Here is a 25766-nt window from a genome sequence, read left to right as displayed (position 1 = left end):
TCTTTTTAAATCATAATGACAACACAAAACATCCAAATTACCCTGGTCAAAAGTTCACATACCCTGGTAATTTTGGCCTGATACTATGCACAGAAGTTGACACAAATGGGTTTGAATGGCTACTAAAGGTAACATCCTCACCTGTGACCTGTTTTCTTGTAATCAGTGTGTGTGCATAAAAGCTGAGTGAGTTTCTGGGATCCAGACAGACTCTTGCATCTTTCATCCAGCCACTGACATTTCTGGATTGCGAGTCATGGGGAAACCTAAATGTTAACAGATCTACCGTAAAAGGTATTTGAACTGTATAAAACATGATAGGGATACAAAAAGATATTCAATGAACTGATAATGCCTGTCAACAGCGTTCAAACTGTGATTAACAAATGGAAAATCAGGGGCTCTGTAGAAACAAAACTATGGTAAGGTAGACCAACAATGTCGTCCACAACTGCCGAGAAAATTGCTCAGGATGCCAATAAAAACCCACAAATAACATAAGCTGAAATACAAGGACTCTCTGAAAAGTAGCGGTGTGGCTGTTTCAAGATGCACAATAAGGAGGCACTTGAAGAAAAATGGGCTGCATGGTTGAGTCGCTAGAAGAAAGCCATTACTGTGCAATTGCCACAAAGTATCTCGCCACATTACACAAAACAGCACAAAGACAAGCCTCAAAACTTCTGGAACAAGGTAATTTGGAGTGATGAGACCAAAATTGAACTTTTTGGCCACAATCATGAACGTTACATTTGGAGAGCGCTCAACAAGGCCTATGATGAAAGGAACACCATTCCTACTGTAAAGCACGGAGGTGGATTGCTGATGTTTTGGGGATGTGTGAGCTACAAAGGCACAGGAAACTCTGTCAAAGTTGAAGGAAAGATGAATGCTGCACTTTATCAGCAAATACTGGAGGCAAATTTGCACTCAATAGCCTGGAAGCTGCCCATGGTATGTTCTTGGACGTTCCAACATGAGAACAATCCATAACACAAGGCCAAGTCAACCTGTCATTGGCTACAGCAGAACAAAGTGAAGGTTCTGCAGTGGCCACCTCAGTCTCCTGACATCAATATTATTGAGCCACTCTGGGGAGATCTCAAGTGCGCAGTTCATGCTAGACAGCCCAGGAATTTACAGGAACTGGAGGATTTTTGCCAAAAAGAGTGGGCAGCTTTACCATCTGAGAAAATAAAGAACCTCATCCACAACTGTCAAAAAAGACTTCAAGCTGTCATTGTTGTTAGAGAGGGCAATACATGGTTTTAAGAAATGGGGTATGTGAACTTTTGAAAATAGAAATAAACTATTAATCCAGTCTTTATCATTAATCAAAAAATTGAATAATAGCAGACCCAACACTAAACCTTGGGATACACCACTTATATCTGGAGACCACTTAGTGTAGCAGTCTTTCACCACAACTCTCTGGGTGCGATCTTTGAGCCAGTTTTTGATACAATTACAGATGTTACTATCTAAACCTATAGAATGTAATTCACTTATTAAACTATGGATGCTAAAGTATTTGCCTGTTGTTACCATATTAATATTATATCCGTGAGTATATAGAGTCTTAGTTTAGTCTGGTCTTCACTGAGGACATGTGCTTCTTCCCACTGTATGACATTGCCCAATCATAAGCAGGCAGTAACACACAGGAGAAAAAAGAACACGTCCCCACAATACTTAGCGCAGGTTGCTCAGTGTGTGAGATGTAATGATGCAGCCGTGATCTCCTGCTCTAAACTGCCCAATTAGAAAGAGCTAGGAGTAGAACACAGATGACTAATACCTTTTAGATAAGGTTGCATCTGTCAGTGTTGAGGTAGGTACAGAACTGCTGTGTCACATTGCAAACTCTTCCATCCTCTCAACATCCTCGCATATCAACTCTGCTATATTGCCCATTCCTCCACACTGCCTGTCCAGAAGTAAGAGCTCCAAGGTGTCAGTATCACACTTATGTCTATTGTGCTCACATGAACTTGTAATCACTCTGCAGTGAGAGCAGAGCAGGGGGCCATTATATGTATCTTCCCAGCAAGCATGACCACAGTGCATTTATATGAATCAGGCCAGAGGGTTACGGCAGTGCTGATATTATAGAAATCTGTTCTCCTTCCCAACATTATTCACCAAAAATAATGACTGTAAGGAAAGAACATTTCATTGCCAGTGGGAATTGAGCTCTATTCTATTCCCTCCAGTAGCACTAGTAGAAATGTCTATCAGCTACATTTCACCTATTAAAACAACCACTGTCCTTAGGTCTCCCTTGTAAATAGGATATTCTCCAAAGCTTAAATCTGTAAGCAGCTTGTAGATCTAAGCAGCTTAATAGCATAAAATTCTGGACCATCAAGGAAGTCTGGTGATTAAATGGTGACAGGGACACAGTTTTGGTAAAACTGCAGACACCTTAAACTTTAAAATATCATGGAGTGTTGACAGCAGACATGACGTTATCAGGCTATGCGCTCTGCCTGATAAAGGAACCTGATTTTGTTGGCTGTACCATACAAAAAGCACTTTCCATAGACTAGTGATGGGTTGTTCACGGCTAAATTCTCTGAATGGCTCTTACTGGGCGTAAAATAACCGGTGTCTGGCAGATTTAACTCCGTCCATCCGAACAAAACTTCTCCCACTCATTAATTTAATACTAGCAAGTGGGCGCAGTTTGGGCCATTGGTGGGTGGAGTTTCAGCCGCATTAACGTCCGCTTAAATATGTGATCACCTATGGTGAATGCGTATTTAATAGGGATCCATTTAGGTTTGCTCTTTTTGGAGAGCAGAGCCAGGAGAGCCAAATCACCAAGAACCAAGAAGAGCCGGATTGCCCATCACTATAAGACAGTTGGGGAAGATTTATGGTGTGTAGGTTACTGGACTAGTCGATGTGATTTATTATTATTATTATTTATTGTTATAGCGCCATTTATTCCATGGCGCTTTACAAGTGAGGAGGGGCATACATAATAAAAACAAGTACAATAATCTTATTTAGCCCAATGTATCCTATTATGTAACCATCTACATCAAAGCCATCCCCAGTAACATCATTGCAGACATTACAAAGAGATGCCATCAAAAGGTAATTAATTGAATAAATCAATTAAAATCCAGAAATTAAAGCCAATGGCAGAGGTATAGTGTGCAACATAAGTAAGGTGTGACAGATCATTGTGACAATGATATCATACATTAATACTTTCAGAGGAGGTTGTCTGGTTTAGAAGAAAATTTTCAAACATCCTAATATGAAATTTCATATTCATGTAAACCGTGTCCCCCTTTCAGGACCTCTATCTATAAGCTGAGGTTGAGAGAGGCAACATATAGTGATTCTGTCTATGGAGAATCCAACATGTCCATTCATTTTACCAACATTCTTTTGGTGCTGCACTTTCCCCATAAGTTATAGGGGAAATAGGCCCCGCCCACCAAATCGGACCCCGAGCGGACCCGCCCACCAAATCGGACCCTGAGTGGCCCCACCCACCACATCGGACACCGAGTGGCCCCGCCCACCAAATCGGACCCCCGTTGCCCCGCCCACATTTTCTGAAGATCAAAATAAAATGGGCCCTAGGAGGCGCAAGTGGCCTCAGCAGGTTCCCAGGGGTTAAGCTCAACCCTGGGGAGCTACAACTACCAAACCAGCACCTGAGGGGCACCCAAGTGTGAAAGTCTTACAGGGGCAGCCCGGGCACCATACCAAAGCACTATCTGTAGTTCCTTCAGGAAATACCCATCTAGTTAACCATTTGTTTTTTGTTTTATTTTTAAAACCATAAATGGTTCCCATTGTGACCAGCCCTCGAGGTAGACTATTCCACAGATTAATAGTTATTATGGTAAAGAAGCCTAGTCTCCTCTGGAGACTGAACCTTTCTTCAGACAAAGGGAATGCCTCATTGTATTTTGAGGGGATTTCACGTGAAACAGCTTTGGACCATGTTTGGGCCATTTATGTGCTTGTACAAATAAATCTTGTCCCCCCTCTGTACGGCTCTTGTTTATTCTTTCTTCATAGCCACGTTAATTCCTTATATGTGTCTAATATTCTTTCACTGTACCTTAGTGTGTAAAACAAATTATTTCCTATACATGTTTGGGAGCCTCTGTCACCAATGTATACAGCAGAGTGCCAGTGTTCTCTGTGATGTGCAGTCTGAGTGTATCCTGTGTGATGTACACAGCAGCCTCACTATGTCCTATGTGATGTATACAGCAGAGTCACTGCTATTTGATGTATACAGCAGTGTCTGTGTATCCTAAGTGATATATACAGCCGTTTTAGTGTATTCTATGTGATGTATACAGCAGAGTCTCATTGAATCCTGTGATGTACACAGCAGAGTTTCAATGTATCAGATGTGATGCATACAATGGAGTCTCAGTGTATCCTATATGATGTATACAGCAGATTGTCAGTATATCCAATGTGACGTGCACTGTGGAATCTCATTATCTTATGTGATGTATACAGCAGTGTATCAGTGTATTCTTTGATGTATACAGCACAATCTCGGTGTATCCTATGTGATTATACAACAGTCTCTGTATATTCTATATGGTGTATATACAGCAGCATCAGTATATCATATGTGATGTATACAGAAATCTCATCAGTATATTCTATGTGATATATATATATTAGTCTCAATGTATCCTATGTGCCATACACAGCACAGTCTCAGTATATTCTCTGTGATGTATATAGTAGTCTCAGTGTATCTTATGTGATGTATACAGCACAGTCTCAGTATATTCTATGTGATGTATATAGTCTCAGTGTATCTTATGTGATGGATACAGCACAGTCTCGCACACCTACTATACCACTGCTCTTATGTAAAGCAGAAATAATAGTTATGAAACTGACAAAAAAGCAACCATTTACAGCTCAGCTTTTATTTTACAAGAGCAGGAATATCAGTTATAGCATAATAAAGTTTTCTTTTAAACAGTTTTGTAAGTCTCCACCTATATATATATAACTCCCTTGGAGGATTTACTGAGTATGACTGGATTAGGGAATTAGCTCAAGGGGATTAGCGTCTCCTTGGCTAGACAGACACTTCAGACACTCCAAGGCACAGTTCACACAAGGCAGGATTGGTCCAAATAACCAGTTTTATTAGTTTTGAACAACAGCAAAACAAAACACTAATTATACAAAATAAATCCTAGGCTGGCTACTAATTAACACAGCCAAAACCCTGACTCACCAGAGTGGGGCCTAGTGTCTAAGGGTACTGTCACACAGTGGCACTTTTGTCGCTACGACGGTACGATCCGTGACGTTCCAGCGATATCCATACGATATCGCTGTGTCTGACACGCAGCAGCGATCAGGGACCCTGCTGAGAATCGTACGTCGTAGCAGATCGTTTGGAACTTTCTTTCTTCGCTGGATCTCCCGCTGTCATCGCTGGATCGTTGTGTGTGACACCGATCCAGCGATGCGTTCGCTTGTAACCAGGGTAAACATCGGGTTACTAAGCGCAGGGCCGCGCTTAGTAACCCGATGTTTACCGTGGTTACCAGCGTAAAAGTTAAAAAAAACAAACCGTACATACTCACATTCTGGTGTCCTTCTGGTCCCTTGCCGTCTGCTTCCCGCTCTGACTGACTGCCGGCCGGAGCAGAGCACAGCGGTGACGTCACTGCTGTGATCTGCTTTCACTTTACGGCGGCACTCAGTCAGAGCGGGAAGCAGACGGCAAGGGACCAGAAGGACACCGGAATGTGAGTATGTACGGTTTTTTTTTTTTTTACTTTTACGCTGGTAACCAGGGTAAACATCGGGTTACTAAGCGCGGCCCTGCGCTTAGTAACCCGATGTTTACCCTGGTTACCCGGGGCCTTCGGCATCGTTGGTCGCTGGAGAGCTGACTGTGTGACAGCTCCCCAGCGACCACACAACGACTTACCAACGATCACGGCCAGGTCGTATCGCTGGTCGTGATCGTTGGAAAGTTGCACTGTGTGACAGTACCCTTACTCCTTTCCAAGAGATTGCTTTATTCACTGAAGATTTCCCAGGAGCAAAAAGTGAGAGTCATCCTCTTGTGAACTCTGTGGAGCACCATCATCCATTTTTTTAACCTGATCCTGTTAGAGGAGTGACAAGGAGGGTGGAGCTAGTCGAGGAGGAGTCTGGAGTTTTATAAGTGATGATGTTATCCACAGGATTTCGGGTGCTGACATCCTGTCTACACAATAGCACACTGCTTGTCAGACTGGAAATTATCTGACCCAACTTTCTATTACAGTATGAACGGGGGAATGTAGCAGTGTAACTGAGGTGTAATGAAATGACACAGCAAGAGTATTGAAGATGAGTAAGCAGGAAGAAAAAGCCGGATTGCTTCTTTAATTATCAGCAGGGGTGTAACGGATCATGGTTGTAGAGGGTGCGACTGAGCGTGGAACTCCAGGGGGCTTGCCGATGCCAGGGCTATTTTCAACTGGATGTGCACCCTCGAAAGCACATCCAGTTGAAAACTATTGCAGTGCAGAGAGCCACAGGCTCCACACCCTGCACTACCAGTAAATGCCACCAGCCTATCAGTGGCCATTAACTGTTGTTGGGAATTTGCAGTTCATGTAATGACATCATTGCATTGTACCGCCTGCGCCAGATGATGAAGAAACATGAGAAAAAGACGGAGCATGCGAAAAAGGAGTCATTTGTCATGACAACGGGGACAGGGGAGAACTATGGTTGTTTTCTTTTTTTTTCAGTGTGAAAAAGATCACTATGGGGGGGGGCATTGCAGGTATACTGAAGACATAATAGCCATAATACACTTAAATAGTCATTATTCTGGCCCCCATCCCAGAAATGTCCCAAAATTGAGGGACATTACCAAAATAGAGGACATTAAAAGCATATGAAGGTCAGAATTAGAGAATTACAAGTATATGGGGCAAGAATTGGGGACAATATTAATAGAGTGAGGCCAGAATTGGGAATGGTCTCCCATTTTTGACAACTATCCAAGCTAACGCAGACAGCTTGTGGCTAGTATTCTCAGGCTTGTAAGGGACCATGGATATTGCCCCCCCCCCAGACTAAAAATAGCAGCCCTCCTTTGCAGCAGAAAAGACGCATCTATTAGATGCAGCAATTCTGGCGCTTTGGCTCTTCTCACTTGCCCTGATGCGATGGAGAGTGGGGTTGATGTCACCTTTGTATTGTCTGGTAACATCAAGCCCACAGGTTAGTAATGGAGAAGCATCTATAAGACGTCGCTCCAGTACTAACCCCATAGTCTTATTGTAAATAAAAACCACCCAGAATGAAATCCTTTATTTGAAATAAATACTCACCGTTTTACAAATTTATTTAAAATTAGACAGTTAAACTCACCTTACGACCATTCATTGAAGCCCTGGTTTCCTGTAAAAATAAACAGAAAATAATAACAATAATACTCACCAAAGCCCATTCCATTGAAGCCTTGGTTTCCTGTAATAAAAGAAAAATAAAAAAACAATATCCCTCACCTGTCGGACATACTGTCCTACGCCATAATCCATGTCTCCGATAATTGATTTTCAACCTGGACAGTGCCAAGATGCGATTGTCCAGACTGAAAACCATGGGAGGATGAGCTGCTGCGAGTGCAGCCTCAGCGACTAGCGGTGATGTCATCGATGTTACCGCAGGTCACTTAGGCTGCATTCCCAGCTCACTTCAGTGTGAGCCAGGCCAATGAGCTGTGGTGGCCTCAGTGAGATCACCACTATCACCATGAGAAAAAGTCTCACGGTGCAGCGCTGAGCTCAGTGAGTTCACCGTAAGAAATATCTCTTGCTGTTATTAGAGGCAGCAGGCGTAGGCTGATGGGAGTAGTACTCTCTCATCAGACGATGCCTCTCTGACCGGAGGTAAACGTTTCATGGCTGGTCACAGCTGCTGTCTCACGCTGCTATCTGACAGAGTGGGAACTGCAGTACTCTGACCTCCAGTAATAATCTTGCCTCAGAGGCAGTGTTTGCTGCGCTGTCATGCAGATGAGTGTGGAAAACAATGGATATTCAGGCCCCAGAGTTCGGGTACTGTTCTGGTACCCGAACATAACTTTTTTTAAATGTTTGGCTGGACTCTAATATCCAGGGGTTCGCCCATCATTACACTATGGCACTTTTCTTCTTAATCCCGCATAGTATAGAAGTAGGAGGAAACTGTGGAAGTGATCAGTCAATGTTCTCTACGTGTTATATTTTGCAGAGAAAAGTACTGCCTGGAAGAAGTCATAGGAGTCTGTGCCAGGTGACGATGAAAATGAACGACTGCAATTGTAGACGTCACCAATGAGTCACTGGATATACCTGAACACTCACAATATATAATACAGTGGGGGAAATAAGTATTTGATCCCTTGCTGATTTTGTAAGTTTGTCCACTGACAAAGACATGCACATTCTATAATTGTAGGGGTAGATTAATTTTAGCATTGAGAGATAGAATATCAAAAATAAAATCCAGAAAATCACATAGTATAAATGATATAAATGTATTTGCAGTTTGCAGTGAGAAATAAGTATTTGACAGCCAGGACCCAGAAAAACTCCTCTCCCACAAAGTGACGCCACACATATTTACTCAAATATAACTTGTTTATTTTTAGGAACAATCTATTCAAAATAACTTTTATCTTTTCTCTTTGGCTTAAAATTATGGTCGCAGCTTAAAACAGGCAACATTTGCCAACCAATCGGGTGCAGGGAGATTGCCTTCCGGTATCCCGGTGCAGGTATCATTACCACCATAATCTCCACCCATTCCGCTACGGAGTAGCCCGGGAACCAAGCTACGACCCACCCAAAGAATGGAGAGCCTGAACCACTCCTTCGCGGAGACCATCCAAAAATATATCCAACCCAGCATCGTTAAGATGAACCCCGTCTGGGAGGAGAAAACCCGCATTATCCCCCTCCAATCGGTGGTGTCTTACCACAACACCATTCTTAAATCTAATAAAACGAGATATCCGCTGGTTTAAAGTGTGTCTAGACCTTTCCATGGCGCTCAGCTCCCTGGCTGTCATGATCTCAATGGCAAGAGAACATAGCATAAGCATATATAGGAACTAGCTCCTGGAAGATGGGAACTGAGCTGACCATGAACTAAACCTAACGCACAACTAGCAGTGGCCGGGTAGCATGCCTACGTTGATTCTAGATGCCCAGCACCAGCCGGAGGACTAAATAAAACTAGCAGAGGAAAATATTAGTCCTAGCTCACCTCTAGAGAAATACCCCGAAAGGAGACAGAGGCCCCCCACATGTATTGGCGGTGAGTTGAGATGAAATAACAAACGTAGTATGAAAATAGGTTTAGCAAATTTGAGGTCCACTTACTACATAGCAGAAGACAGAAAGGACACTTTCATGGTCAGCTGAAAACCCTATCAAAAACACCATCCAGAAATTACTTTAAAACTCTGGCATTAACTCATAACACCAGAGTGGCAATTCCTGTTCACAAGAGCTTTCCAGACACAGTAACGAAACTACAGCTGTGAACTGGAACAAAAATGCAAAAACAAACATGGACAAGAGTCCAACTTATCTAGTAGTTGTCTAGGAGCAGGAACAAGCACAGAGAGGCTTCTGATAACATTGTTGACCGGCAAGCAACTAACAGAGCAGCAAGGTTATATAGCGACTCCCACATCTTGATGGGAACAGGTGAACAGAGAAGATGAAGACACCAGTTCAATTCCACCAGTAGCCACCGGGGGAGCCCAGAATCCAAATTCACAACAGTACCCCCCCCTCAAGGAGGGGGCACCGAACCCTCACCAGAACCACCAGGGCGATCAGGATGGGCCCTATGAAAGGCACGAACCAGATCGGAGGCATGAACATCAGATGCATTCACCCAAGAATTATCCTCCTGGCCATATCCCTTCCACTTGACCAGATACTGGAGTCTCCGTCTGGAAACACGAGAGTCCAAGATTTTCTCCACAATGTACTCCAACTCACCCTCAACCAACACCGGAGCAGGAGGCTCAACGGAAGGCACAACCGGTACCTCATACCTGCGCAATAATGACCGATGAAAAACGTTATGAATAGAAAAGGATGCAGGGAGGTCCAAACGGAAGGAAACAGGGTTAAGAATCTCCAATATCCTATACGGGCCGATAAACCGAGGCTTAAACTTAGGAGAAGAGACCCTCATAGGGACAAAACGAGAAGACAACCACACCAAATCCCCAACAGAAAGCCGAGGACCAACACGACGGTGGCGGTTGGCAAAAAGCTGAGTCTTCTCCTGGGACAACCTCAAATTGTCCACCACCTGCCCCCAGATCTGATGCAATCTCTCCACCACAGCATCCACTCCAGGACAATCCGAAGATTCCACCTGACCAGAGGAAAATCGAGGATGAAACCCCGAATTACAGAAAAACGGGGACACCAAAGTGGCAGAGCTGGCCCGATTATTGAGAGCGAACTCCGCCAATGGCAAAAAAGCAACCCAATCATCCTGGTCAGCAGACACAAAACACCTCAGATATGTCTCCAGGGTCTGATTAATCCGCTCGGTCTGGCCATTCGTCTGAGGATGGAAAGCGGACGAAAAAGATAAATCTATGCCCATCCTAGCACAGAATGCCCGCCAAAATCTAGACACGAATTGGGTCCCTCTGTCAGAAACGATATTCTCAGGAATACCATGCAAACGAACAACATTTTGAAAAAACAGAGGAACCAACTCGGAAGAAGAAGGTAACTTGGGCAGAGGAACCAAATGGACCATCTTAGAAAAACGGTCACACACCACCCAGATGACAGACATCTTCTGAGAAACAGGCAGATCTGAAATAAAATCCATCGAGATGTGCGTCCAAGGCCTCTTAGGAATAGGCAAGGGCAACAACAATCCGCTAGCCCGAGAACAACAAGGCTTGGCCCGAGCACAAACGTCACAAGACTGCACAAAGCCTCGCACATCTCGTGACAGGGAAGGCCACCAGAAGGACCTTGCCACCAAATCCCTGGTACCAAAAATGCCAGGATGACCTGCCAACGCAGAAGAATGAACCTCAGAGATGACTCTACTGGTCCAATCATCAGGAACAAACAGTTTATCAGGTGGGCAACGATCAGGTCTATCCGCCTGAAACTCCTGCAAGGCCCGCCGCAGGTCTGGAGAAACGGCTGACAATACCACTCCATCCTTAAGGATACCTGTGGGCTCAGAGTTACCAGGCGAGTCAGGCTCAAAACTCCTAGAAAGGGCATCCGCCTTAACATTCTTAGAACCCGGTAGGTATGACACCACAAAATTAAACCGAGAGAAAAATAATGACCAGCGCGCCTGTCTAGGATTCAGGCGCCTGGCGGTCTCAAGATAAATCAAATTTTTGTGGTCAGTCAATACCACCACCTGATGTCTGGCCCCCTCAAGCCAATGGCGCCACTCCTCAAAAGCCCACTTCATGGCCAAAAGCTCCCGATTCCCAACATCATAATTCCGCTCAGCGGGCGAAAATTTACGGGAAAAGAAGGCACAAGGCCTCATCACGGAGCAGTCAGAACTTTTCTGCGACAACACTGCCCCAGCTCCGATCTCAGAAGCGTCGACCTCAACCTGAAAAGGTAGAGCAACATCAGGCTGACGCAACACAGGGGCAGAGGAAAAACGGCGCTTAAGCTCCCGAAAGGCCTCCACAGCATCAGGGGACCAATCAGCAACATCAGCACCCTTCTTAGTCAAATCGGTCAATGGTTTAGCAATATCCGAAAAACCAGCAATAAATCGACGATAAAAGTTAGCAAAGCCCAAAAATTTCTGAAGACTCTTAAGAGAAGAGGGCTGCGTCCAATCACAAATAGCTTGAACCTTGACAGGATCCATTTCAATGGAAGAGGGGGAAAAAATATATCCCAAAAAGGAAATCCTCTGTACCCCAAAAACACACTTAGAACCCTTCACACACAAAGAATTAGACCGCAAAACCTGAAAAACCCTCCTGACTTGCTGGACATGAGAGTCCCAGTCATCCGAAAAAATCAGAATATCATCCAGATACACAATCATAAATTTATCCAAATAATCGCGAAAAATATCATGCATAAAGGACTGGAAAACTGACGGAGCATTAGAAAGACCAAAAGGCATCACTAAATACTCAAAGTGGCCCTCGGGCGTATTAAATGCGGTTTTCCACTCATCCCCCTGCCTGATTCGCACCAAATTATACGCCCCACGAAGGTCAATCTTAGAGAACCACTTGGCCCCCTTTATGCGAGCAAACAAATCAGTCAGCAACGGCAATGGGTATTGATATTTAACAGTGATTTTATTCAAAAGCCGATAATCAATACATGGTCTCAAAGAGCCGTCTTTTTTTGACACAAAGAAAAAACCGGCTCCTAAGGGAGATGACGATGGACGAATATGTCCCTTTTCCAAAGACTCCTTTATATATTCTCGCATAGCAGCATGTTCAGGCACAGACAGATTAAATAAACGACCCTTTGGGTATTTACTACCCGGGATTAAATCTATGGCACAATCGCACTCTCGGTGCGGAGGTAACGAACCAAGCTTGGATTCTTCAAAGACGTCACGATAGTCAGACAGGAACTCAGGAATTTCAGAGGGAATGGATGATGAGATGGAAACCACAGGTACATCCCCATGAGCCCCCTTACATCCCCAGCTCAACACAGACATAGCTCTCCAGTCGAGGACTGGGTTGTGAGATTGCAGCCAAGGCAATCCTAGCACCAAATCATCATGTAGATTATACAGCACCAGAAAGCGAATAATCTCCTGGTGATCCGGATTAATACGCATAGTTACTTGTGTCCAGTATTGTGGTTTATTATTAGCCAATGGGGTGGAGTCAATCCCCTTCAGAGGAATAGGAGTCTCCAAAGGCTCTAAATCATACCCACAGCGTTTGGCAAAGGACCAATCCATAAGACTCAAAGCGGCGCCAGAGTCGACATAGGCGTCCGTGGTAATAGATGACAAAGAGCAAATCAGGGTCACAGATAGAATAAATTTAGACGGTAAGGTGCAAATGGAAACAGATTTACCAAGCTTTTTAGTGCGCTTAGAGCATGCTGATATAACATGAGTAGAATCACCACAATAGAAACACAACCCATTTTTCCGTCTAAAATTCTGCCGCTCGCTTCGGGACAGAATTCTATCACACTGCATACTCTCTGGCGACTTCTCAGTGGACACCGCCAGATGGTGCACTGGTTTGCGCTCCCGCAAACGCCTATCGATCTGAATAGCCATTGTCATGGACTCATTCAGACCCGCAGGCACAGGGAACCCCACCATAACATCCTTAATGGCATCAGAGAGACCCTCTCTGAAAGTCGCCGCCAGGGCGCACTCATTCCACTGAGTAAGCACAGACCATTTACGGAATCTTTGGCAGTAAATTTCCGCTTCATCTTGCCCCTGAGATAGGGACATCAAAGTTTTTTCTGCCTGAAGCTCCAAATGAGGTTCGTCATAAAGCAACCCCAAGGCCAGAAAAAACGCATCCACATTGAGCAACGCAGGATCCCCTGGTGTCAATGAAAAAGCCCAGTCTTGAGGGTCGCCCCGGAGCAAGGAAATCACAATCCTGACCTGCTGTGCAGGGTCTCCGGCAGAGCGAGATTTCAGGGACAAAAATAATTTGCAATTATTTCGAAAATTCTGAAACCCGGATCTATTCCCCGAGAAAAATTCCGGCAAAGGAATTCTCGGCTCAGATACAGGTGCATGACAAACAAAGTCTTGCAAATTTTGTACCTTCGTGGCGAGATTATTCAAACCTGCAGTTACACTCTGAAGATCCATTACAAACAGGTGGACACAGAGCCATTCAAGGGTTAAGAGGAGGTAAGAAGCAGCTAGACAGCAATTAAGGGCTAGGCAGCAAAACTCTGAGGGGAAAAAAAAATAAATAAATTTCCCTTCAACACTTCTTTTTCTCCTGCTTCAGCCCAAACAATTAACACTTTGAGGGCCGGTCAAACTGTCATGATCTCAATGGCAAGAGAACATAGCATAAGCATATATAGGAACTAGCTCCTGGAAGATGGGAACTGAGCTGACCATGAACTAAACCTAACGCACAACTAGCAGTGGCCGGGTAGCATGCCTACGTTGATTCTAGATGCCCAGCACCAGCCGGAGGACTAAATAAAACTAGCAGAGGAAAATATTAGTCCTAGCTCACCTCTAGAGAAATACCCCGAAAGGAGACAGAGGCCCCCCACATGTATTGGCGGTGAGTTGAGATGAAATAACAAACGTAGTATGAAAATAGGTTTAGCAAATTTGAGGTCCACTTACTACATAGCAGAAGACAGAAAGGACACTTTCATGGTCAGCTGAAAACCCTATCAAAAACACCATCCAGAAATTACTTTAAAACTCTGGCATTAACTCATAACACCAGAGTGGCAATTCCTGTTCACAAGAGCTTTCCAGACACAGTAACGAAACTACAGCTGTGAACTGGAACAAAAATGCAAAAACAAACATGGACAAGAGTCCAACTTATCTAGTAGTTGTCTAGGAGCAGGAACAAGCACAGAGAGGCTTCTGATAACATTGTTGACCGGCAAGCAACTAACAGAGCAGCAAGGTTATATAGCGACTCCCACATCTTGATGGGAACAGGTGAACAGAGAAGATGAAGACACCAGTTCAATTCCACCAGTAGCCACCGGGGGAGCCCAGAATCCAAATTCACAACACCTGGCGCCTCACCAGACCAGCCTAGGAATCAGCTCCGACCAAACCAAACGCATGGCTGGAAAGAAACCTGGAAATGTATCCAGATCAGCTCTCATAAGAGTCAACAGTTCGGCGAGAGGAAATGAAGCCAGGTCGTTTCCTCCAGCATGAATAACCACCACCGTCGGGGAAGATGCAACTCTCGCTATCCGCACGACTTCCGGAAGGACTTGAGACCAGGTAAGACCTCTCGTACCACGCCAGATGACATCCATACCAGTGAAGCCAAGTGATCTTCCTCCTGGGCACAATTCAGCACGCCGAGCTGCCCAATATATGTAAGAGTGGCCCACCAGCCATATGCTGGGTCGCATACCATCTGAAACAAATAAAATTGTTAACCAAGAAAAACAACGAAATATGAACAGGAAAAAGAAAAACAATAACTATCAAAACGGTATGCCCATATGGTATGCTCCTACAAAACTAAATCGGGCCTGATATACCTAGCGAAACAACGGGACTTCCATCTACCCACTCTCTGGATATCTGATTCAAACAGCCCGGCCCTGGAGGCTTCCGTAGCCGCACCGATCCTAAATGAATGGGTGCCGAATTCAGACGCGGGAAGGCCTAAAAAAGACAGCGTGAGCCTAAGGACCGCCAAAAACTGGTCCGAAAATAAGGGAGAGCCGTTCTCGTGTACGAAAAATTGAACCCCGGTGCTCCTAACCTGCATGTAACTGTTGATTAAAGCCAATGGGCAGATCGTACCTTTTATGGCAAAAAGAGGGAACCATGTGCCCCTACCTTCCTGATCGGTTTTGGATCTGCGAACCCTGATCCTTAAACCATCGTCGCAAATCACTACGTCGTCCAGCTGCAAGCCACCTGCCTTGCCGCGGGACGAGGGGAGAATCTCGCTAACCCGCATGGCCCCGAAAAACGCTAGGCCAAAAGCCGCAGAGATCAACGTGGCCTCGTAAACGGAATCACAAACGTTGCTCGAAACCCTGACTAGGTTGACCAGGAGAGGGAAAGAAATGGGCCTCCTAAGGTCGCTCCGTGTGCTCATCCGGCGCCAGCCTTTTAGTACTTGGCTGATCAAAAAATTCTTGCTTGAATCCGCCCAACCGCGCTATTTGAAATGAAATGCCACACCCGATATTCAGTTGCGCGCAACCGTGCCCAATACCCCAGCGGCCTGCAAACGAGCCAAAAATGCCAACGTGACCTGAACCCTCAGGGAATCTGAAGAACCTACCTGTTATGATCTGGTGACCTTGGAGCCGCATGAAAACTTTCTCTGGAGTCGGTGGAACCTGTACTGACCGCAAATCCTGAACTAACACCGCAACTAGAAGTAGCCGTGGGGTGTGCCTAACAAACCCTAGACACCTCGACACAACCGGAGGACTAAATACCCCCCTAGATGGAAATAGGAATGCTATCTTGCCTCAGAGCAGACCCCCAAAGGATAGGCAGCCCCCCACGAATAATGACTGTGAGTAGGAGAAGAATAGACACGCAGGTAGAAAACAGGATTTAGCAAAAGAGGCCACTCTAGCTAAATAGGAAAGGATAGGACAGATTACTAGGCAGTCAGTATTAAAACCCTTCCAAAAATATCCACAACAGATAATACAAAAAGTTCCACAATCTAACTAAAGACATGGAATGTATATCTGCCACTCCAGAGAATCCAACAAGACTTAGAAAATACTGACACAATCTAAGCTGGACAAGAAAACACAAAGAATAGCATTGAATTGTGAAGCACACAGCATGTGTGCCACAGGAAAAAAAAAACCAGACACTTATCTTTGCTGATTTGGCAGAAAGGCAGGAGGAAGCAGGCAGAGGTTCAACACCTCCCAACAACAATTGACAACTGGCAAGGACTAATGAATCCTGCACACCTAAATACCCCAGTCAGAACTGCAATCAGCAGACACACCTGACCAGGACTGCAACCCAGGGACAACTGCATTACCACCTACTACCACCGGAGGGAACCCAAAAGCAGAATTCACCAGAGTACCCTCCCCTTGAGGAGGGGTCACCGAACCCTCACCAGCACCCCCAGGCCGATCAGGACGAGCCAGATGAAAGGCACGGACCAGATAAGCAGCATGGACATCAGAAGCAAAAACCCAAGAATTATCCTCCTGGCCATAACCCTTCCATTTGACAAGGTACTGAAGCCTCCGCCTCGAAAAATGAGAATCCAAAATCTTCTCAACCACATACTCCAATTTCCCATCAACCAAAACAGGGGCCGGAGGATCAACAGAGGGAACAACGGGCACCACATATTTCCGCAATAAAGATCTATGGAAGACATTATGGATAGCAAAAGAAGCCGGAAGCGCCAATCGAAAAGACACCGGATTAATAATCTCAGAAATCCTATAAGGACCAATAAACCGAGGCTTAAACTTAGGGGAAGAGACCTTCATAGGAACATGACGGGAAGACAACCAAACCAAATCCCCAACCCGAAGCCGGGAACCAACACACCGACGACGGTTAGCAAAACGTTGAGCCTCCTCCTGAGACAACACCAAATTGTCCACCACATGAGCCCAAATCTGCTGCAACCTGTCAACCACAGAATCCACACCAGGACAGTCAGAAGGCTCAACCTGCCCAAGAAAAACAAGGATGAAAACCAAAATTACAAAAAAAAGGCGAAACCAAAGTAGCCGAACTAGCCCAATTATTAAGGGCAAACTCGGCCAATGGCAAAAAGGCCACCCAATCATCCTGATCGGCAGACACAAAGCATCTCAAATAAGTCTCCAAAGTCTGATTAGTTCGCTCGGTCTGGCCATTTGTCTGAGGATGAAATGCAGAAGAAAAAGACAAATCAATGCCCAGCCTAGCACAAAAGGCCCGCCAAAACCTAGAAACAAACTGGGAACCTCTGTCGGACACAATATTCTCCGGAATACCATGCAAACGAACCACATGCTGAAAAAACAATGGAACCAACTCTGAAGAGGAAGGCAATTTAGGCAAAGGCACCAAATGAACCATCTTAGAAAACCGGTCACAAACAACCCAGATAACCGACATCCTCTGGGAAACCGGAAGATCAGAAATAAAATCCATAGAAATATGCGTCCAGGGCATCTCAGGGACCGGCAATGGCAAAAGTAACCCACTAGCACGGGAACAACAAGGCTTGGTCCGCGCACAAGTCCCACAGGACTGCACAAAAGAACGCACATCACGTGACAACGAAGGCCACCAAAAGGACCTACCAACCAAATCTCTGGTACCAAAAATACCAGGATGACCAGCCAACACAGAACAGTGAACCTCAGAAAACACTCTACTAGTCCATCTGTCAGGAACAAACAATTTCCCCACAGGACAGCGGTCAGGTCTATCAGCCTGAAATTCCTGAAGAACCCGTCGTAAATCAGGGGAAATGGCAGAAAGAACCACCCCTTCTTTCAGAATGCCGACCGGTTCAAGGACCTCAGGAGAATCAGGCAAAAAACTCCTAGAAAGGGCATCAGCCTTAATATTCTTAGAACCTGGAAGATACGAAACCACGAAATCAAAACGGGAAAAAAAACAAGGACCATCGAGCCTGTCTAAGACTCGAGGTAAATCAAATTCTTATGATCGGTCAGGACCACAATACAGTGCTTAGCTCCCTCAAGCCAATGTCGCCACTCCTCAAACGCCCACTTCATAGCCAACAACTCCCGATTGCCGACATCATAATTGCATTCAGCAGGCGAAAACTTGCGGGAGAAGAAGGCACACGGTTTAATCAAAGAACCAACAGAATCCCTCTGAGACAAAACGGCCCCTGCCCCAATCTCAGAAGCATCAATCTCAACCTGAAACGGAAGAGAAACATCTGGTTGGCGCAACACCGGAGCAGAAGTAAATCGGCGTTTAAGCTCCTGAAAGGCAGAGACAGCCGCAGAGGACCAATTCGCCACATCAGCGCCTTTTTTCGTCAAATCAGTCAAGGGTTTAACCACGCTGGAGAAGTTAGCAATGAACCGGCGATAAAAATTTGCAAAACCCCAAAATTTCTGAAGGCTCTTCACGGATGTGGGTTGAATCCAATCATGAATGGCCTGAACCTTAACCGGATCCATCTCCATAGATGAGGGAGAAAAAATAAAGCCCAAAAAAGAAACCTTCTGCACCCCAAAGAGACACTTAGACCCCTTCACAAACAAAGCATTGTCACGAAGGATCTGAAATACCATCCTGACCTGTTCCACATGAGACTTCCAATCATCGGAAAAAATCAAAATATCGTCCAAATATACAATCAAGAATTTATCAATATAAGTCCGGAAGATATCATGCATGAAGGATTGAAAAACAGATGGAGCGTTAGTGAGCCCGAATGGCATCACAAGGTATTCAAAATGGCCTTCGGGCGTATTAAACGTAGTTTTCCATTCATCACCCTGCTTAATACGAACAAGATTATATGCCCCCCGAAGGTCAATCTTCGTAAACCAACTAGCCCCCTTAATCCTAGCAAACAAATCGGAAAGCAAAGGTAAAGGGTATTGAAACTTGACCGTGATCTTATTCAAAAGGCGATAATCAATACAAGGTCTCAAGGAGCCATCCTTCTTAGCAACAAAAAAAAAACCTGCTCCCAACGGTGAAGAAGATGGCCGAATATGCCCTTTCTCCAAAGACTCCTTAACATAACTCCGCATGACGGTATGTTCAGGCACAGACAGGTTGAAAAGTCGGCCCTTAGGAAACTTACTGCATGGAATCAAGTCAATCGCACAATCACAGTCCCTGTGCGGTGGAAGGGAACTGGACTTAGGCTCATCGAATACATCCTGAAAATCAGACAAAAACTCTGGAATTTCAGAAGAGGAAGAAGAGGAGATTGACATCAAAGGAAAATCATTATGAACCACCTGACAACCCCAACTAGTCACAGACATAGATTTCCAATCCAACACAGGACTATGTACCTGCAACTACGGGAAACCCAGCACGATAACATCATGCAAATTATGCAACACCAGAAATCGACAATCTTCCTGATGGGCTGGCGCCATGTGCATGGTCATCTGTGTCCAAAACTGGGGCTTATTTTTAGCCAAAGGTGTAGCATCAATCCCCCTTAAAGGAATAGGGTTCTGCAAAGGCTGCAAGGGAAAACCACAACGCCTGGCAAACTCAAAATCCATTAAGTTCAAGGCGGCGCCTGAATCCACAAACGCCATGACCGAAAATGATGACAATGAGCAGATCAAGGACACCGATAACAGAAATTTAGGTTGTACAGTACTGATAGTAAATGAACTAGCGATCCTTTTTGTCCGCTTAGGGCAGACTGAAATGACATGAGAAGCGTCGCCACAATAATAACACAACCTATTCTGACGTCTGAATCCTTGTCGTTCTGTTCTAGACAAAATCTTATCACACTGCATTGTCTCAGGACTTTGCTCTTAGGACGACGCCACAGCGCGCACAGTTTGACGCTCCCTTAAGCGCCGATCAATCTGAATGGCCAGAGACATAGAATCACTCAGACCGGAAGGCGTGGGAAACCCCACCATAATATCTTTAACGGATTCAGAAAGACCCTTTCTGAAAATTGCCGCCAAAGCATCATCATTCCATTTAGTCAACACAGACCATTTTCTAAATTTCTGATAATACCATTCTGCCGCCTTTTGACCCTGAAACAGGGCCAACAAGGTTTTCTCCGCTTGATCCACGGAATTCGGTTCATCATATAATAATCCTAAAGCCTGAAAAAAGGAATCTACATTAAGCAAGGCAGGATTCCCAGATTCCAGGGAAAATGCCCAATCCTGTGGATCGCCACGCAGCAGGGAGATGACAATTTTAACCTGCTGAATGGAATCACCGGAGGATCGCGGTCTCAGAGCAAAAAACAGTTTACAATTGTTTTTAAAACCCCAAAATTTGGACCTATCACCAAAAAACAAATCAGGAGAAGGAATCTTCGGCTCTAAAGCAGGAGTTTGAACAATATAATCAGAAATACCCTGTACCCTAGCAGCAAGCTGGTCTACACGAGAAGCTAATTCCTGAACATCCATGCTGGCACAAGACTCCTCAGCCACCCATAAATAAAGAGGGAAGAGAAGACAAAACAGACTGCAGAAAAAAAAATGGCTCAACACCTTTCTTCCCTTCTTCTGAGATGCATTTAACTCATTATGGGCCAGTTGTACTGTTATGATCTGGAGACCTTGGAGCCGCATGAAAACTTTCTCTGGTGTCGGTGGAACCTGTACTGACCGCAAATCCTGAACTAACACCGCAACTAGAAGTAGCCGTGGGGTGTGCCTAACAAACCCTAGACACCTCGACACAGCCGGAGGACTAAATACCCCTATAGATGGAAATAGGAATGCTATCTTGCCTCAGAGCAGACCCCCAAAGGATAGGCAGCCCCCCACGAATAATGACTGTGAGTAGGAGAAAAATAGACACACGCAGGTAGAAAACAGGATTTAGCAAAAGAGGCCACTCTAGCTAAATAGGAAAGGATAGGACAGATTACTAGGCGGTCAGTATTAAAACCCTTCCAAAAATATCCACAACAGATAATACAAAAAGTTCCACAATCTAACTAGAGACATGGAATGTATATCTGCCACTCCAGATAATCCAACAAGACTGAGAAAATACTGACACAATCTAAGCTGGACAAGAAAACACAAAGAATAGCATTGAATTGTGAAGCACACAGCATGTGTGCCACAGGAAAAAAAAACCAGACACTTATCTTTGCTGATTTGGCAGAAAGGCAGGAGGAACCAGGCAGAGGTTCAACACCTCCCAACAACAATTGACAACTGGCAAGGACTAATGAATCCTGCACACCTAAATACCCCAGTCAGAACTGCAATCAGCAGACACACCTGACCAGGACTGCAACCCAGGGACAACTGCATTACCACCTACTACCACCGGAGGGAACCCAAAAGCAGAATTCACAACATCTACCGGTTTATCCGCTGCCACAATACACCACTCATCCCACGCCTTACCGTATGCTCTCCAGGTAGAAGGAGCAACGGATGACCGTATCAATGGAATTAGTTCTCCAGGACATCCCAGACCGAAGGAGGGCATTCCAGGATTCGCGTTTGATCCCTCAGAAGCTGACCATATAGATCCTGCGAAGCAGACCCATTGTTAACATCCATTAAAATGACATTATTGCAGTTTCCAACGAACGCTTTTATACACACATTGAGCTCTAAACATCTGAAAACAATGAAACTGATAATCTTTATGACCGGTGGTGAGGAGGATGAAAGGTAATTAATGGCATGCGCGGAGCTGTCCGATTTGAGTCGCAAACGGATGCGCTTGTTCCGAAAACACTGACCCCAGAGCTCCATAGACGCCGCCAGGGGGAACAACTCGGTTAAGGTCGGGTCCCGGGCCCATGTCCTGCTGGACCAAGATTCAGGCCAAGCGCAAACGCATTTTTGGTCTCTGAAACGCACGCTGAAACCGTCGGGGCCCGCTGATTCAAACAAAAGATCCAGGTTATCGCTGTCACAGTACTCCTCCTGAAAGCATGTTTTCCCGTTGTAAGAAAGGAGGAATCGTGTTGTGATTCGGTTATTTGGCTCCCCCAGTGGTCGCTTGTGGTACTGGTGTCTTTGAGCTTTTCACCTGTTTCTATCAGGATGTGGGAGTTTCCTATTTAGCCTTGTTCCTCAGTCATTCCAATGCCGGCCATCAATGTAACCAGAGTCTTTCTGTTGCATGTACCTGCTCCCAGTCTACTGACCAGCTAAGTTGGACATTTCTGTCCTTTGTCTATTTTTGTATCTTTTGTCCAGTTTGCACTTATGTGATTCTCTGCAGCTGGAAGCTCTTGTGGGCTGAAATTGCCACTCCGGTGCCATGAGTTGGCACATGAGTTTAAGGTAATTTCAGGATGGTATTTGATAGGGTTTTGTAGCTGACTGCGAAGTCCACTATTGTATCCTTCTGCTATCTAGTTAGTGGGCCTCGCTGTGCTAAATCTGCTTTCATACTACGCTTGTCCGTTTTTTCTATGCTTCTGATGTTCCCCTGCCATTGGGAACCATAACAGTATGGCCGGCCAACATGTTTAATCTATGGGCTGAAGCAGGAGAGAAAAGGAACTGTGTGAAATTTTTTTATTTTTTTCCTCCCTCTGAAGTTGCACTCCAGCTCTAATTGCAGTCTCCTGCTTTCCTCTCCTCTTAACCCCTGAATGGCTCAGATTTTATCTGTTGAAATATGGATCTCCAGAGTCTGGCTACAAATTTGAATAATCTTGCTGCTAAAGTTCAGAATATACAAGATTTTGTTATACATGCTCCTCGGTCTGAACCTAAAATTCCTATACCAGAGTTTTTCTCCGGAGATCGATCTTGTTTTCTGAATTTTAAATACAATTGTAAATTGTTTCTTTCTCTGAGATCTCACTCTGCTGGAGATCCTGCACAGCAGGTTAAAATTGTGATTTCATTATTGCGGGGTGACCCTCAAAATTGGGCATTTTCATTGGCACCAGGGGATCCTGCGTTGCTCAATGTGGATGCGTTTTTTCTGGCCTTAGGGTTACTTTATGAGGAACCTAATTTAGAGATTCAGGCTGAAAAGGCCTTGATAGCCCTCTCTCAGGGGCAAGATGAAGCCGAAATATATTGCCAGAAATTTCGAAAATGGTCTGTGCTTACTCAGTGGAATGAGTGCGCTCTGGCGGCAAATTTCAGAGAAAGGCTCTCTGATGCCGTAAAAGACGTCATGGTGGGGTTTCCTACGCCTACGGGTCTGAATGAGTCCATGACAATGGCTATTCAGATTGATCGGCGTTTACGGGAACGCAAACCTGTGCACCATTTGGCGGTGTCTTCTGAGAAAGCACCAGAGAGTATGCAATGTGACAGTTTTCTGTCCAGAAGCGAACGACAGAATTATAGACGCAAAAATGGGTTGTGCTTCTATTGTGGGAATTCAACTCATGTTATATCAGCATGCTCAAAACGAACAAACAAAGTTGCTAAATCCTCTGCTATTGGCACTTTGCAGTCCAAGTTTATTTTGTCTGTGACTTTAATTTGTTCGTTATCTTCTATTGTCGCGGATGCTTATGTGGATTCTGGTGCCGCTTTGAGTCTTATGGATTGGTCCTTTGCCAGGCGCTGTGGGTTTGATCTAGAGCCTCTGGAAGTCCCTATACCTTTAAAGGGTATTGATTCTACACCATTGGCTAGTAATAACCACAATACTGGACACAAGTGACTATGCGTATGACTCCAGACCATCAGGAGGTGATTCGCTTCCTTGTGTTGTTTAATCTACATGATGTATTAGTGCTGGGATTGCCATGGTTGCAAACCCATAACCCAGTCCTTGACTGGAAAACAATGTCTGTACTAAGCTGGGGATGTCAATGTCAGGGAAATCATGGGGGCGCACCTTTGGTTTCCATTGCTTCATCTATTCTCTCTGAGATCCCGGCTTTTTTGTCTGATTATTGTGATGTTTTTGAGGAGTCTACTCTTAATTCTCTTCCCCCTCACAGAGATTGTGATTGCGCCATAGATCTGATTCCTGGCAGTAAATTTCCTAAGGGTCGTTTATTCAATCTGTCTGTACCTGAACATGCTGCTATGCGAGAGTATATTAGGGAGTCCTTGGAAAAAGGACATATTCGTCCTTCTTCGTCTCCTTTAGGAGCAGGGTTCTTTTTTGTAGCCAAAAGAGATGGTTCTTTGAGACCTTGTATTGATTATAGACTCTTAAATAAGATCACAGTCAAATATCAGTATCCTTTGCCATTGCTGACAGATTTATTTGCTCGCATTAAGGGAGCTAAGTGGTTCTCTAAGATTGATCTTCGTGGTGCGTATAATTTGGTGCGAATTAAGCAGGGGGATGAGTGGAAAACCGCATTTAATACGCCCGAGGGCCATTTTGAGTATTTGGTAATGCCTTTTGGTTTGTCAAATGCCCCTTCGGTCTTTCAGTCCTTTATGCACAATATTTTCCGTGAATATCTGGATAAATTCATGGTTGTGTATCTGGATGACGTTTTGATTTTTTCGGATGACTGGGAGTCTCATGTTCAACAGGTTAGGAAGGTTAGGAAGGTTTTTCAGGTTTTGCGGACCAATTCTCTGTTTGTAAAGGGTTCAAAGTGCGTATTTGGGGTTCAGAAGATTTCTTTTCTGGGGTACATTTTTTCCCCTTCTTCTATTGAGATGGATCCTGTTAAGGTTCGGGCAATTTGTGACTGGATGCAGCCGACTTCTCTTAAGAGCCTTCAGAAATTTTTGGGCTTTGCTAATTTTTATCGTCGATTCATAACTGGTTTTTCTAGCGTGGTCAAGCCTTTGACTGATTTGACTAAAAAAGGTGCTGATGTTGCCGATTGGTCTCCTGCTGCTCTGGAGGCCTTTCGAGAGCTTAAGCGCCGCTTTTCTTCTGCCCCTGTGTTGAGCCAGCCTGATGTTTCACTTCCTTTTCAGGTGGAAGTTGATGCTTCCGAGATTGGAGCGGGGGCGGTTTTGTCACAGAAAAGTTCAGATGGTTCAGTGATGAGACCTTGTGCGTTCTTTTCTCGAAAATTTTCGCCCGCCGAGCAAAACTATGATGTTGGTAGTTGGGAGCTTTTGGCGATGAAATGGGCATTCGAGGAGTGGCGTCATTGGCTTGAGGGTGCTAGACATCAGGTGGTGGTCTTGAATGATCACAAGAATTTGATTTATCTTGAGTCGGCCAGACGTCTGAATCCTAGACAGGCGCGCTGGTCGTTGTTTTTCTCTCGGTTTAATTTTGTGGTCTCGTATCTGCCAGGTTCTAAAAATGTGAAGGCAGATGCCCTTTCTAGGAGTTTTGAACCTGATTTCCCTGGTGATTCTAAACCTACGGGTATCCTTAAGGATGGGGTGATATTGTCTGCTGTCTCCCCTGACCTGCGACGTGCCGCCTGGTAGATTGTTTGTGCCGGATGAGTGGACCAGTAGAGTCATCTCGGAGGTTCATTC

Source organism: Ranitomeya variabilis, chromosome 3, assembly GCF_051348905.1.
Source record: "Ranitomeya variabilis isolate aRanVar5 chromosome 3, aRanVar5.hap1, whole genome shotgun sequence".
Classification (NCBI taxonomy): domain Eukaryota; kingdom Metazoa; phylum Chordata; class Amphibia; order Anura; family Dendrobatidae; genus Ranitomeya; species Ranitomeya variabilis.
The sequence above is the reverse complement of the archived record's forward strand: the minus strand, read 5'-3'. Positions refer to the sequence as shown.